Source organism: Symphalangus syndactylus, chromosome 8 (assembly GCF_028878055.3).
Source record: "Symphalangus syndactylus isolate Jambi chromosome 8, NHGRI_mSymSyn1-v2.1_pri, whole genome shotgun sequence".
Classification (NCBI taxonomy): Eukaryota; Metazoa; Chordata; class Mammalia; order Primates; family Hylobatidae; genus Symphalangus; species Symphalangus syndactylus.
In genome coordinates, this window is record NC_072430.2 from 60,718,363 (window position 1) to 60,732,331 (window position 13,969).

Below are 13,969 nucleotides of genomic sequence, written 5' to 3' on the forward strand. Positions count from 1 at the left end.
AAATACTTTTTGTTTGGGCAAAAGGTTAGGTAGGCTTGCCTCATAAAACAGCAAAGAAAATGGATGGAGCATTGTGTGACAACTCCACGCCATCTAATTCTCCCCTAAGAATAAGGCAAGTTCTCTTTTATCCAATGCTCAAAGCCAAAGGCAAACAAATAAGAATTATTAAAAATCTTAAAACAATCTAAAATAACATCCTACACAATGAGGTTTTAGGGAAGCTTTTGGGTTTTTTCTTCTTCTTCTTCTTCTTCTTAAATCCAAGCCACATTTAGACTTTCCCCTTAGAGATTCTGTTTAAAGAAAGGAGAGGGAGCAGATAATAGATATAATACCTAAAGCAAACTCCCTTCAGCCATGACAGTGTTATTACAAACTTGAGTGAGTGCCATTATTTCAGATAAATAAAAACAATGGACCAGAACCAATTTTACATAAGAAAATATTGTTCAATTTGTTGCAAGCCATGGTGAAGACTCCTCTGGTCTGTCAAGTGATGGTTAATGTAAATAAGAACATATGTCCTTGTTAAAGATAGCACTCATAAAAGCAAACTTATACATTTAACCAAGTAACCTTATTGCCATATGCTCTGTGTGTCTCCAAACCGAGGGAAATATATTCCCACGGTTTTAAATGTAAATTATACTGTTACATTCAAACTAACATGAACTAAAAGGAAGAAAAATCCCACACCACCACACACATAAAAAATAAAAAACTTTTTTTAAAGCCAGAAGCTTTGTGTTCTATTGTGTTTAGATGTAAAATATGGAACTATTTAGAAAGAATTAAAGAGATTATGTTTATTTGATTTCAAGTTATCTCAGCAAGAAACATATTTTTCATACCTCTTTGGAAGAACAGCAGGTCAAATGACACATTTGTGAGTGACTGTTTGAAATATTTCAGCCACGCCGCAGGGTCCACCTGACCCAGGCACCATAGATCGAGGGAACAAAGGCTTATGTTTTAAAAGTTCCTTTAAGAGCCTTTCTGGGGGAGGGGAAAGGGGGACACGGGAAGCTGTCACAGCCTCGCTTTTTATTTTTATCCTATGACACTAATCAGTTTAATTATATTTCTAACCCATGACTTGGGATCATAATTAATTCTCCCAAATGCAAACACTATATTGCATAATTCTGCAACTTTGAAAGAATCAACACAGTTTGTTTCAAAGTCACCCACATCCTTTGAACTCCAGAGTTTCCCAGTCTGTGCAAATTCATTCCTCCCTTTGAGTAGGTTTTGTTTCTGGCAATGTTCAATAGCAAAGGTGGGTCTTTATTCTTAATGATAAAACAAGTTGCAGAACAGTTTCGTTAACGAGATCCAGGATCTGAAGAACCTATTCACTTCATTACTTGACTAAATGAAAATCATACACTGACGTAAGGTTAAATGGGGCTGTGATTTCCTTATTAAACAGAACAATTAATATTACAAGTATTTGAAGATCATGATCGAGAAGACCTCACTGAACGTTTCCAAGAGTAATTATTGCAAACAGAGAGAACACAAACCCTATTTAGGGTGTAACTCAATATGAGGGCTTGTGAGTCAAATGTTGAGCCCTTTAGAACTACAAATCTTTCTTTGTGGCCTTATTAAAGAAATTCTCCCATCTCCATTTAAAGAGATAGATTGCCAAGGCCTAAATAAAATGCCAGAACCTACAATGAAAATGCTTCTGACCTCGCTGCCACACCTGATACTTCCAATACAGATTTCCTCCGAGTGCCGCTTTCTTCATCTCCTTTGCCCTAGGCCTTCATAATCCAGAGAGAGAAAAATGAATGTCATTCCCAAATGCTAGAATTGCTGGTGCAGAACGTAACTAAATATCAGCAGCTGTGCCAGGGCACCTGGGGCCATATACGGAAGCCTTACAAAAGACTTAGTTATGAACAAGATCCCGGTTCTCTGCTCATCTTGGTTTTCTGTACTTTCAGAAGGGCAGGGAGAATTGCAACTATGTCCTTAAAAAAAGTGTGTGTGTTGGGGGAGGGGGGATGAGTTTTAGTTCTCAAAAAAAAAAAAAGATAAAACAGATGTTCCTACGGCAACAAAATGGGACCAAAGTAATGTTGCTACAGCTCCTGACCATGACTTCTCAAACGTTAATGTACAAATACATCACACCGCGATCGTTGAAGATGCAGATTCTGAATCAGTAGGTCTGGGCGGGGCCTGAAAGTCTGCATTTCTAATAAGTTCTAACATGATGTTGGTGCAGTTGGTCTAAGGGCCACATTTTAAATAAAGGGTTAGAGCAATTCACTGCCTTTCACATGATTAGCCTCCTGCCCTATATTACTATTCCAAAGTAGTTTCATTTAATACTTGTCACTCAGTCAATCACCGAAGTCAGGATTTTCCTGAAGACAAGCACTGTGTACTCTATCTCACTATATCCTTTAGCACCTAGCATAGCACCATTATAAGGATGAGAAAAAGGAAGTATCAAGTAACAGAGACAGACCCTTTCTGGAGGTATGGGCAGCAAAACTGTGTGGAAGGAGGCAGGTTCAATGGCAGTTATGCAATCTTTGTGGAAAAGGTGTCATAGAGCCTCTCTTTACAATTCTTCACAGATATCTTTAACAAAGAGTGTCTGAGAACACAGTCTGTGATCTCTTTTTATCTCTCTTTCAGTGTTTGGAATGACGGTTGTTGTCCTTCCAGGAGAGGAAACAGATTTAGCAGAAAAAGATTGGGTTTGGGGACTGGCAAATGGAATGGACTGTCTGTGACCTTAACTCAACCTTAAGATGATCATAGCCACTTGCAAGTTGATTTTAAGGATTATAAAGGATCTGTATAAAGCACCCAACACAATGGCTGGGGATAATAGTTGCTCAATAAATGTAAGTGCAATCAATTCTCCTTTATCAGGGCTTGCTGTAACCCAGGTGTTTTCAACCTTGGCAACTGCCCATCAGAAACAGCTGGGGGACCTTTAAAACTTCCTGATGCCCCCAGGCCATACCCTAGACCAATTACATTATATATCTCTGAGAGGGTGAATGGGGACACTCTTAAAGCCCCCAGGTGGTTCTAACACCCAGCAGCTGAAGTTGAGACCACTGACCTAAGTGTAGTGAAGGAGCAGTCACTTCTTTGGGGCCTAGGAATAGGCACCAGCTAATTAGCCTCCCCTAGGGGTGGCAGGGGGAGAGGAAGGATGGTGAGAGGCTTCCCACCCTCATGCACATCCCCAAGGCGTGTCTTCTGTCTTCTCGCCCTGCAGGGGACAGCAATCTGCTAGCAATCAGTGCTAATCAGTTTCCTCCTAGTTACAGAGCTATCCTGGGGTTGTCAGGACAGTGCCATCCCTCCGGATATTTGAGCACAGATTACTTTGTGTTATTTGTGATTTGTGTTTATCTACCTTCTCCTTAACCCAGTATGATTACTTTATTATTACCACCCACATTTTCCAGGGGTTCGTCAACCTGTGAAATTGAATGGGGTCACATGAATAAAACAGCCACGGGAAACACTCATCTGATATTCAGCTCCTGGAGAGCTCACCCCACAAGTGTGTCTGTTTCCTGGGGTGTGCCTTGTGTGTTCTTGAACAAATCCAGTCAGTTGCCATGCTGATTCTATAACACTGTATCCATGAGATCAAACTATCTCATAGGATGGTGAACAATTAAAATAACATGCATAAAGTACACTAGCTTAGTGCGAGGAGCAAGGTTATGTTTTTAATAAATATTAGGGTTTTACAATTAATCGGTGGCACCTGCTGGGCTTGACCATCCCTGACAGGCACTGCCTTTGTCAGCCACTACAACCCCTTCCTGATGCTATTTTTTCTCATCATACTGCTTCTGCACAGGGCTCCTGTCATTGTCTGGAGACCATGCTGTGGAAGCTGCACAAGAATTTGTGGCAAAGGAGGGCAGAGACCCAACCTTTTGTGAGACTCGTTACAGAGGTCCCCAGCAGTACAACTGGGGCCCTGAAGTTTCGACGAGCTTTTATATCCTTCCTTTTTTCCCTCTAACCCAAGCCTAAGTGCCCACCCTGTACTCAGAATCATTCTGCCCACTATTCCTGAAATGTTGCTGCCAGATTACGCTCACTGGCCTGACTCCCCACTCCCTCCTAGGAGATACTTGGTGGGCTGTTGCACTAGGTCATTAGACATTGCTAGATGTAGCTGAGTCTCTGCAAGGAGCACAACTTGGGCCCAGGCTGGGGCATTGATATGCTTTCCTACAGCGAGGGGAGCAGGGCCTTTGAGAGGTACTGGTTTGCACTTGCCACCCACACCTTCATCCACTACCAATTGATGAACAATTTCTGTCATTTGGTAGGTGATGGATTCCAGACCCAGTTATGCCCTCATTAAATTCTGTTTGAGGAGAAACATGATTTATAGGAAGGAATAGTTAAACACATTTAGCATTGCATTTAAATAAGGGCTATAAAGATATAGAGTATAACAGCTACAGAAAATCGCAGAAGAAACAGATATTGGGAGTCAGCTTGGCATGGATTTGTCAGAAGAGACTTTCTAGATGAGAAAGGTCTAAGAAAATACTTGAAATAAGAGCTTTGGTGTCCCAAGAGAGGGGAAAGGGTGGGAATGTCAGATCAGGGTGCAGGCAAAATAGAGGTACATTGTCTGCAGAGAATTTAAAAACAAAACCAACTAAAAGTCAGTTCGCTTGTTATTATCACCATACACCAGAAATTCTAGACAATAAAAGACCATTCTGGTAGTACTTCATTTATTGTGTTAGTAATTCTTAGCAAACACAATGAGTTGGTGATTTAGACATATAATTAGAGAAATCAGTAAGCTATTTGACCTCCCCATTGCTCCTATCAAATAAATTAAGAATGTATTTTTAATCTCCCACCACATGCCATTCCTAAGAGTCTGGTACTTTCTGGAAAGTCCTTTTGGAAGTCCTTTCGGAAACATGCAGTGTTTGGTAAAGACCAAGTCATTTATTCCAATTTAGAATGAAAATAGGAAGTCAGAGAGAAGATTATGGTCATAAACAATATTTGGGGAATGGGCAGTGGGCCTAGAAACTTAGAATTCTACTTCAATCATTATGTTTATGGCTCCCCTATATAAAACCGCTGTCCCAACCAAAAGCAGGCAGCCCATGTTTTTGTGGATGGCCGGGTTGTAGACTACATGAGAGCAGGAAGTCTTTTCTTTACTCTGCTCACTGATAGAGCTGTGGGGGCCAAGAGAGAGCTTTCCCTTTGGCCCTCTGAAAGTTTGTGGAAAAATCAACTCACAAAAGGCAGATTAGAGAAAAGGCATGCAAATTTCTTTAATGTGTATACACAGGAGCCTTCAGAATGAAGACTCAAGGATAACAGAGGAAGTATCCATTTTTATGCTTAGGTTCAACAAAGTCTGGACAATTGTGTCGAAATATGATTGGGCAGAAAGGGTTACATCTAATGCTAGCTGTAGACTGAGCTGGGAAGCCCAGCACGGCTTGTTTAGATTCTTCTTGGCTTCTCTGAGAATGCATTTCCTCCTTCTCTGGAATGGCAGTCTAATGACCTAAACAAGGGAAGTCAGATAATTTCTTTATGGCCAGTTTTTACATAGTAAGGCAGAGGGAAAGTTAGAGTAAGGCTTTTTTCGGTTTTATGGCTGGCTTTGGGGAAAGGGGGTTCTGGTTTCTATGACCTGCCTTGGGGGAGAAAGGAACTGAGGGATAAGAGAGCAGGAGAAGGTCAGAGAAAAATGTTTGCTACTGAGGCTGCTTCTGAGTTTTTCACTTTGGCATATTTTTTTCTGAGCCCCAACATACCCAAAGCACCTGGATAAGTACTTGGCAAGAGGAGATGGTCAATACACATTTGTTCTGTCAGGGAAAAATCAATAGTTCAAGTGATCCAAATACAGGTTAAAGGCTTTATTCAGCTGATGAGAATCTAGATCTGAAGACCCAGAAACTCCCCAAGATGAAGCAGTATTGGGGGTCTCAAAGATTGAGAAGAATGGGGGCCTGTCCTTGTGGTCTGGTAGAGGTTGCAATTTTCTGTATCTCTAACTGCTGTACAATCTGCCTTTGGAACAGCTGGAGATTGCTCTGGGTTTTTTATGCCTCCTGCTTGGGAGCACTGGAGCAATCTCATCCCAGTAACCGTCAGAACTATTCTTTCAAGAGCTGTTTTTATAAGCATGTGGGTTGTCTGTTAGTCAGGGTTCATGGAAGGGGAGGTAGCAAAAAAAGGTAAGGGATGGGGCAGGGGTGAGAAAAGAAAAAGGAAAAAGGAGGCAAGGGTTGAAGCCAGAAAAACCGAGGTCTATTTTAATCCTTTTATAGTGAATGAATGAATGAACGAGCCCCTTGCCTTTCCCCTGCTGAGCCATGAACTGGGAACCTGGAAGGTTGCTAGAAATATTTAAGACGCAGTAATTTTTTTGGATTCATACGTGTAAAATCTGCTGCTGCTAAATGCCCCCTCAAGAGCTCTGGCCTCACACAGGAGACTTGCTACTGCTTTAGTTTCCAAAGCCTCTGTTTTAGCAGTCATGGTAAATTAAAGTCAGATTCACCACAGGCATTTTAACATCTCTTGAATGATGAGATCAGGACTTGGGGTCCTCACTGCACACTTCAAATGGATGGCCAAGAGGGAGCAAATCAGCCAAGTTCTACCACGTTTTAAATGTGGTCTAATTCTGCGCTTGTATGCAACTTCGACGCGTTCTGAGGGCACAGCCTGCACTTCTGATCTGGACCCATTGTGTTGGAAATGTATGACCTGCTCATAAGAGATGCTGAGAAAGATCAAGTAAATAGATTAGGGCAAGGCCAGTACTCTAGAGAAAAGCACCTTAAAGGCAGTGCTGGTGCTATGTCAGCATTGTCACCTTTAATAGGAAAGGTGCTTCATGTAGGTTTCAAAGGCGTTCAGTTTATAATTAGGACTGTGCTGAGGGAATTGGGGAGGAGAAGGGAGTAAGGCAAAATGCTATTTTACTTACTGAGAGAACTTAAAACCATACAGTTCTTTCCTTTTTCAAAATACTTGTTGAGCTGAATGAATCTTGATCGCTTGTCAATCTTCCATTTAGTGGTGTGGGAGTTGGCTTGCACTGGCTCATGTGTGCCAAGTGTGGGCATCCCACTTCACATTCATCAATGTTTGATTGGTAGTTTTAAGTCAGCCATGGTGGGAGTATTTGAGGACATTGACAAATGCTACAAATCAGGCTCCCCATCCCAGGAGCTGGTTTTTACCAGCATACCTCTGCCCCAATTCATCTTTCATGAACGAGCTTGCTACCTATTTTCTCAGAAAGCTACAACTGACAACTCCAACCCAACAGTGATTTCCTGCTTGACATGAGCTGAGAGCACTTATGCCAGCTATTCCACTTATTTGACATTTAAGCAATTTACTATGCCTTTGGTTATTGACTTAGTGTTATATTCTTAACAGACCACCATTTAATGTTTAATGATTCTTCATGTAAAGTATAAGCTCCATGAGGGCAGGGGCCATGTATTATCCATCTATGTATAGACTCCCATGGGGTTTGACAGAATGAAAACAAATGGCAGGTGCTCAAAATGATATGTGCTAAAGAAATGAGTTATTGCAGGGGTCCTCAACTACCTGGCCATGGACCTGTACTGGTCCTTGGTCTGTTAGGAACTGGGCCGCACAGAGGGATGTGAGCAGCGCGTGAGGGAGCATTACCGCCTGTGCTCCATCTCGGGGTCAGATCAACAGTGGCATTAGATTCTCTTAAGAGCATGAATCCTGTTGTGAACTGCACATGCGAGGGATCTAGGCTATGTGCTCCTTATGAGAATCTAACTAATGCCTATGATCTGATGCCGAACAGTTTCATCCCCAAACCACCCCCGCAACCCCTCAGCCTATGAAAATATTGTCTTCCGCTAAACTGGTCCCTGGTGCCAAAAAGGCTGGAGACCACTGAGTTATTGGGTAATTAACATATTAGGTGCTGGAAAACCTGGACAATTGAATGGAAAGTGAGATATATTTTGAAATGACTAAAACTATATTTTTGGAAAACAGTAAAAATTAACCATATAGCCATAGGTAACGCCACTTCCACCTTGTTGATCACTGAACTGGCTTATGGTTTTTGGAGGCTTTGGCATGCCTTTTGTGCTAGTGCCAGCATTGCTTACTTGTGAAATCTGAAAATTGATGCGCAGTTTGCTCATGGCAAATGTCCTTCAACACTGCAGCTGGTCACAGGCAAAGACAATAAAGCAAAGAATGCCACAAGGTACCATCTTTTTAATCTGCTGCCTTGTTAATCAATTTGTAAATGGCCATCAAATCTTTTCTCTGCTACTAATTGAAAAATGGATATAAATCATAATCTGTATTCCCTGCCTAACTTCACATATAGTAATGGTTTCTACTGAACACTTTTGGGGTCAAGATGTATCTTAATACCAAGAACTAAACTCCATACATAATGTACCGGTAATGGATACATGTGTTTTTAAATATTTGCTTTAATACTAATGTCAGATTATTTAGGCCCAATCCATTCTGTTGATTGGACCTAGTATAAGTGGAAGGATAAAGATTTCTATCCCTACATTAACACATTTTATGGGTTGCAAAGCCACTTTTTTGCCACTAAAACATAAGGTCATGAACTAATAGAATCCTCACTTTCTGCGGGTTTCATTTGGCTTAAAAAAAAAAACAGTTTTAGAAAAATTAATCTGCAGAATAGGCTTGTAAAAGTAAACAAGTCATCTGAATTTTATAAAATGTTGCTCTTAAGCCAATATCTGTTCCTCAAAACATTTATGTTAAATGGGATAGAAGAAAATGTTGAGAAGCACTCTGCTCAAAGCTATTTACATAAATGTGCTGTCACAGATTATAGTTAAGCGACTTGAGGCAATTCTTCCCCCCTTCTAAAAAGACTAAAAAAAAGACTTTTGGATCTCTTCATATCCTTCCCCCCCCTCCCCAATAACTAAAATTCCTTATGGTCATTAGTAGTTATAATACTATGTGATTTGCTGTTACTGATTTCATCGTTCAGTTCATTTTTCCTTCTATCATGTGAGTCTTCTCTATTCATCTGTTTTTATATCAGTAAATGACAATCTTGTGGTTTAAAAAAAAAATCAGGGAAACAATATAATTAGGACCCTGTTTTTAAAAGTAAGACCATTCCCTCCCCTCTCTGCCCAGATCCTGCCAACCTCCTGCCTGACACCAAAGTTTTCTTTTTTTTCTCCTCATTTCCAGTATTTTATTGTATTCTACTAATTTCTTATTTCTCCAGAATGGCCCATTTAGTCTTCCTTTGGGGCAAAATCAGATGAAGCGAGAGCTGGAGAACCAGGCCTGAGCAGAGTGACCTCACCCATTTCCTCACCTGTCCCTCTCTCTGCTGCTCAGGCTCCTGGCAGGTGATTCAGGACTCACGGTCCTGGACAGACAGAATTTATCTCCCAAAGAAAATCCTGAACCAGCTGTCTCTTTGCTTTGGTGTATTTCCTTGAATTGTGCCAGGATGAACATATTGCAAACTCTTTCAATCCTAAGTGGGAAAAGGCTACTGTAGGGGCATTACCAGAGCTGAAGCCAAAAGGCTACAAGTTTTAGGTGACTCCAGAAACTATTTGTCCATGCAGGAACTTAGTAAACACTGGGCTTTACTTTTCAAGAAAAAAGAAACTTTTTTTTTATTTTTTCAAGACTGAGTCTCGCTCTGCCGCCCAGGCCCAGGCTGGAGTGCAGTGGCGCGATCTTGGCTCACTGCAAGCTCCGCCTCTCAGGTTCAGGCGATTCTCCTGCCTCAACCTCTAGAGTAGCTGGGACTATAGGCGCCCGCCACCATGACCGGTTAATTTTTTGTATTTTTAGTAGAGATGGGGTTTCACCGTGTTAGCCAGGATGGTCTCGATCTCCTGACCTGGTGATCCGCCCGCCTCAGCCTCCCAAAGTGCTGGGATTACAGGCATGAGCCACCGCGCCCGGCGAAAAAGGACACTTTTTAAAATGCTATTTTCCCCAATTAAATCACAAAGATAAAGAAGCTTCCTATGATTTGTTCAAGGAACTTGGTATTGTTGTTTCTCTTTGAATTGTTAAGCAGCACAAGTTTTCTCTTTTCTGCCCTGAAAGCATCTCTTCTCAGTCCTTTGCTCTCCAGCCTCACTGCCCAGAGCATTTTCTTTCTTCTGTTCCTATGGGGCCATCTGTATCTCGTCTTATATTAAAAGCCACCCTCCATATACCACCTGAGGGGTCTTTCCAAAACAGAAATTTTGTTTTTTCACTCCTCAAAACTTTTCAACATTTAAGTCCTAGCTCCTTAAAATGGCAATCAAGGGCCTGGTCCCTTGAGAAAGTGAAAAGCAACTGCATTGATGCCCCAGCTGAACATAAACTACGCTCACAGCACAAGGATCAGACAAGTTCTCTCCATGACCCTGTCTGAAGCAGCAGAGACAAGGATACTCTGCAGCCACAAAAGTGACTACAACCCTCCCCACTCCCAGCTAACACAAAAGACTTTGCTATTGATGATGCTAGCCCCACTTTAATTATTCTATCTCCTAAATCAAATTATTAATACCCAATTACTGAATTGCCTCTGTTTTTGATGGCGCTCAATCCAGAATGGGCCTGCACTTTTTTAAACCTTAGAACCACTCAGCAAAACACAAGTCCTATAATAAGCCTTTCCCAACTCCGTGATACTGAGCTGCTCCACAAACTTTCTGCCATTCATTCTCTCTTGCTACAACAAGCCAAATACTTTTACCTTTTCAGCCTAGAAGTGGATTATTGGCAGTTTTGGTCTATTGGCTTTAATGAAATATCTTCCCTCCACAGTGCATGCTCTAGTCATACCAAGACCATGTAAGTTTCCCAGACATACATATTTTGGCCCTACAGAAGTACCTTTGGTTTGTAGGACATTTTCTTCCTTTTTCCGCATAGAAAAATTTTATTTTTCAAAACCCAATTCACATTTTAACTCACATGTGAATACATCCAAGAATCTACTCATAGAATTGGGTCAAGTTTCCACTGTCTCGTGTTAACTCTGAGCTGGAGCCTATAGCATAGAGGCTTAATGCGTATGGACATGGAAATCAGAGAAGACCTAATTCCTCCTGCCTTTGACAATGTACAACCTTGAGAAGCTCACTTATTACTCACATCTGGCAGAACTGGCAAATGCCATTTCCCTCCATCAATTCTACTCAGTCATTCCTACCCACTGACAATAAAGCACCTGCACACATATCACGACCCTGGGGCAGAGAGAAACATACCTTTTTCTTATTGGAAGTTTAACAGGACAATGCCTAAGACTGCTAAATAAACCATGTTTATTTCTTTTGCTTCTTTGCTTCCCTAGTTTATAAACTAGGACTTACCAACTTGATTTATTCTGGAGCATGGTGGTGAAATATTTAGATAAATTGGCTCTTAAGAGAGAGAGGCAGTGGAGGATTGTCTGAGGACTAGGTCTAGCTCTCAAGCCTCAGACTCTGTCCTGACCACAGAGTGCTCTCCATCTGGAAATCTGTGATAATACCATCTTCCTCTAAGGGTTAATGGGATGAGACAGATGGAATTTCTCAATCAGTGGTTATCAACTGGCGATGTATACTAGAATCACCTGAAGAGTTTTAAAAACATACTCAAGCCTGGGTCTCACCCCTCTAAATTCTGGAGTGAGGCCTAGGCACTGGCAACTTTTTAAAACTCCATAGATGATTCTAAAGCAACATCAAGAGTGAACACTGCTGATCTAGATAGAGGCAGAAAAGTTGCTATAAAAACATAAAGCATTTTCCAGTGCTAGAGAATGGGTAATAGAAGCAGCAAGGAAATCTGTTTCCAATAAACGATGATTGACAAATAATCAAATTTTATGAAGACCCTAAGCACACCTTCACAAGGGCTGGACTCTCCCAAACAAAAAGGAAGTAAATGATGGATAGATTCACTGTGAAATTCAGGCTGTAGAAATTTAAAACATTAACAAATTTGGAAATGTATACTGTTGCACAGATCAAGGAATATTGAAATGAAATGGGGCCAGAAGCTAATTGTATGGAAATATTCCTATTTGCACATTTCTCCAGAAGGCAAAGTAGAGACTGCAACCAATATATCTATACAAGTGACAAGAATATTAAGTTTTCTATCATTCCCTTAGTACACTACCTTTCTCAGCATGTATTCTGTCCTAGTTCTTGCAAAGGTGAGAATAATATCAAACTCATTAATTGTCTACATTTTAGAATATGATGTGACTTTAGTGGATGGTGTTAATTAAACCACAAAACAACTCCTCTTGCTGTGGTGTGCATTCCAAGTTAGAGCAATTAATTCACTCACTTAAACTGATTAAGATTTAATTACCATCACTCTGTGCAATTACTCCATAATTAAAGTAATTTGGTTCATTCCACTTGCTGACAGTGTCATTGAACAGCCATTCACAGAAGCAAAAGAAGTGATAATTAAAGAATAGCTCAGGGCAGTTTTACCCAGACAAGTTCACTGTTAGTTATTCCTAAAATACCTAGAATGAGGTAAAGTGTGAAGAGAAAATCCTGGGAGAATTTAAAAAAAAAAATAATAATAAAATAAGCAACATTTTAGGGGGGGGTTTTGCCTCCCCAAAATAGGTCCCTAAAAGCTTATGAATTTCTTAGCAGTTTAAATGGTTGTGGTTGCCATCATTATAACCTAACCATAAATTAGTGTCACGGGCAAAACAAACAGACCTTGAAAAAAATTAAGCACTTAAATATTGGTTAGGGCTAATTACTGTGGGGGATTAGCGCCTATTTGCAGGTTGGTAGGTGTGGTACAAATATACTGGTACAAAAAGAACACTCAGAATCTTCAGAGAAGAACCGAATAGGTGTTTAAGAATTGCAAAACCCAAGTTTGGAAAAAGCTTTTGGAAACTGCGTGCACGCACACACACAAACATACACATGCACATGGGCCACACTCATGACGGCCGTGGAAATGAGCAGTTGCCTGTGTTTACCTGTAGAATTATAGAATTTACCTGTACAGTAGTTAATCGACTAGTTCCCCAACCAGCAAAATGCAGAAAGATTCGCTTAGGAATTCTGGAATTCTTTTTTTTTATTTTCCTTTTTTTCTTTTTTTTTTGAGATGGGGCTGTTACCCAGATTGGAATGCAGTGGCACAATCATGGTTCATTGCAGCCTCGAACTCCTGGGCTCAAGCAAGCCTCCCACCTCAACCTCCAGAGTGGCTGGAACTATAATCCCACATCACCACACCAGGCTAATTTTTAAAAACCTTTTTGTAGAGATGGGGTCTCCTTACAGTGCCCAGGCTGGTCTCAAACTCCTGGGTTCAAGACATCCTCCTGCCCTGGCCTCCCAAAGTGCTGGGATTATAGGAGTGAGCCACTGTGCCTGGCAGAGTTCTGGAATTCTGATACAGCACTAATGAGAAATGCTAGAGCAGATCATGGGCTATGGATAGGAGTGGGTGGAGTAGATTTGCCTAGGATCATAGGTCTACAGAGTGAGAGAGCCGAGGCTGAAACTCTCATCTCCCCACATGGTGCACTCAGAGGCAAATTGTATTGAACTGAAGAGACTGAATTAAACGAGGTTTTGGGGGACAGGACCAGACAGAACCTAAAGTGGCCTTCATACTAAAGGGCCAAGCACAGCTTATGGCAGCTCTGCTGGGACTTGGGAATAGTTCCTGACAGTCCTGCTTCTAAGGGAGCTACTCACAGAGGCAACAACCTTCCATTACACTCGGGGGAAAACAATAGCTTTTGAAGGGTGGTCCTCCAGCATCTACCTGCTGAGCATGCATGACACCTGGGGCAGCTTCTCCTGCTGAACCCTATGCATGGAGTTGGGGAGATGGTAAGAGGCGTCATATCCTTTGCCATTTTCTGAACATCATTTAGATGTAACTTGGAAATTTC

The 13,969-nt window shown here is 41.3% G+C and overlaps 1 protein-coding gene and 1 long non-coding RNA gene across 4 annotated transcripts in view; both read right to left on the reverse strand.

The window, feature by feature from the left end:
* TMEM260 (transmembrane protein 260) overlaps positions 1–13,969 on the reverse strand; it is a 311,795-nt gene that overhangs the window by 102,057 nt on the left and 195,769 nt on the right. The gene's annotated exons all lie outside the window — the stretch shown is intronic.
* LOC129487191 (uncharacterized) overlaps positions 4,739–13,969 on the reverse strand; it is a 38,620-nt gene continuing 29,389 nt past the window's right edge. Inside the window, exon 2 of the long non-coding RNA XR_008659259.1 lies at positions 4,739–6,781. This is a non-coding gene — a long non-coding RNA (uncharacterized lncRNA). The remainder of the gene's footprint in view (positions 6,782–13,969) is intronic.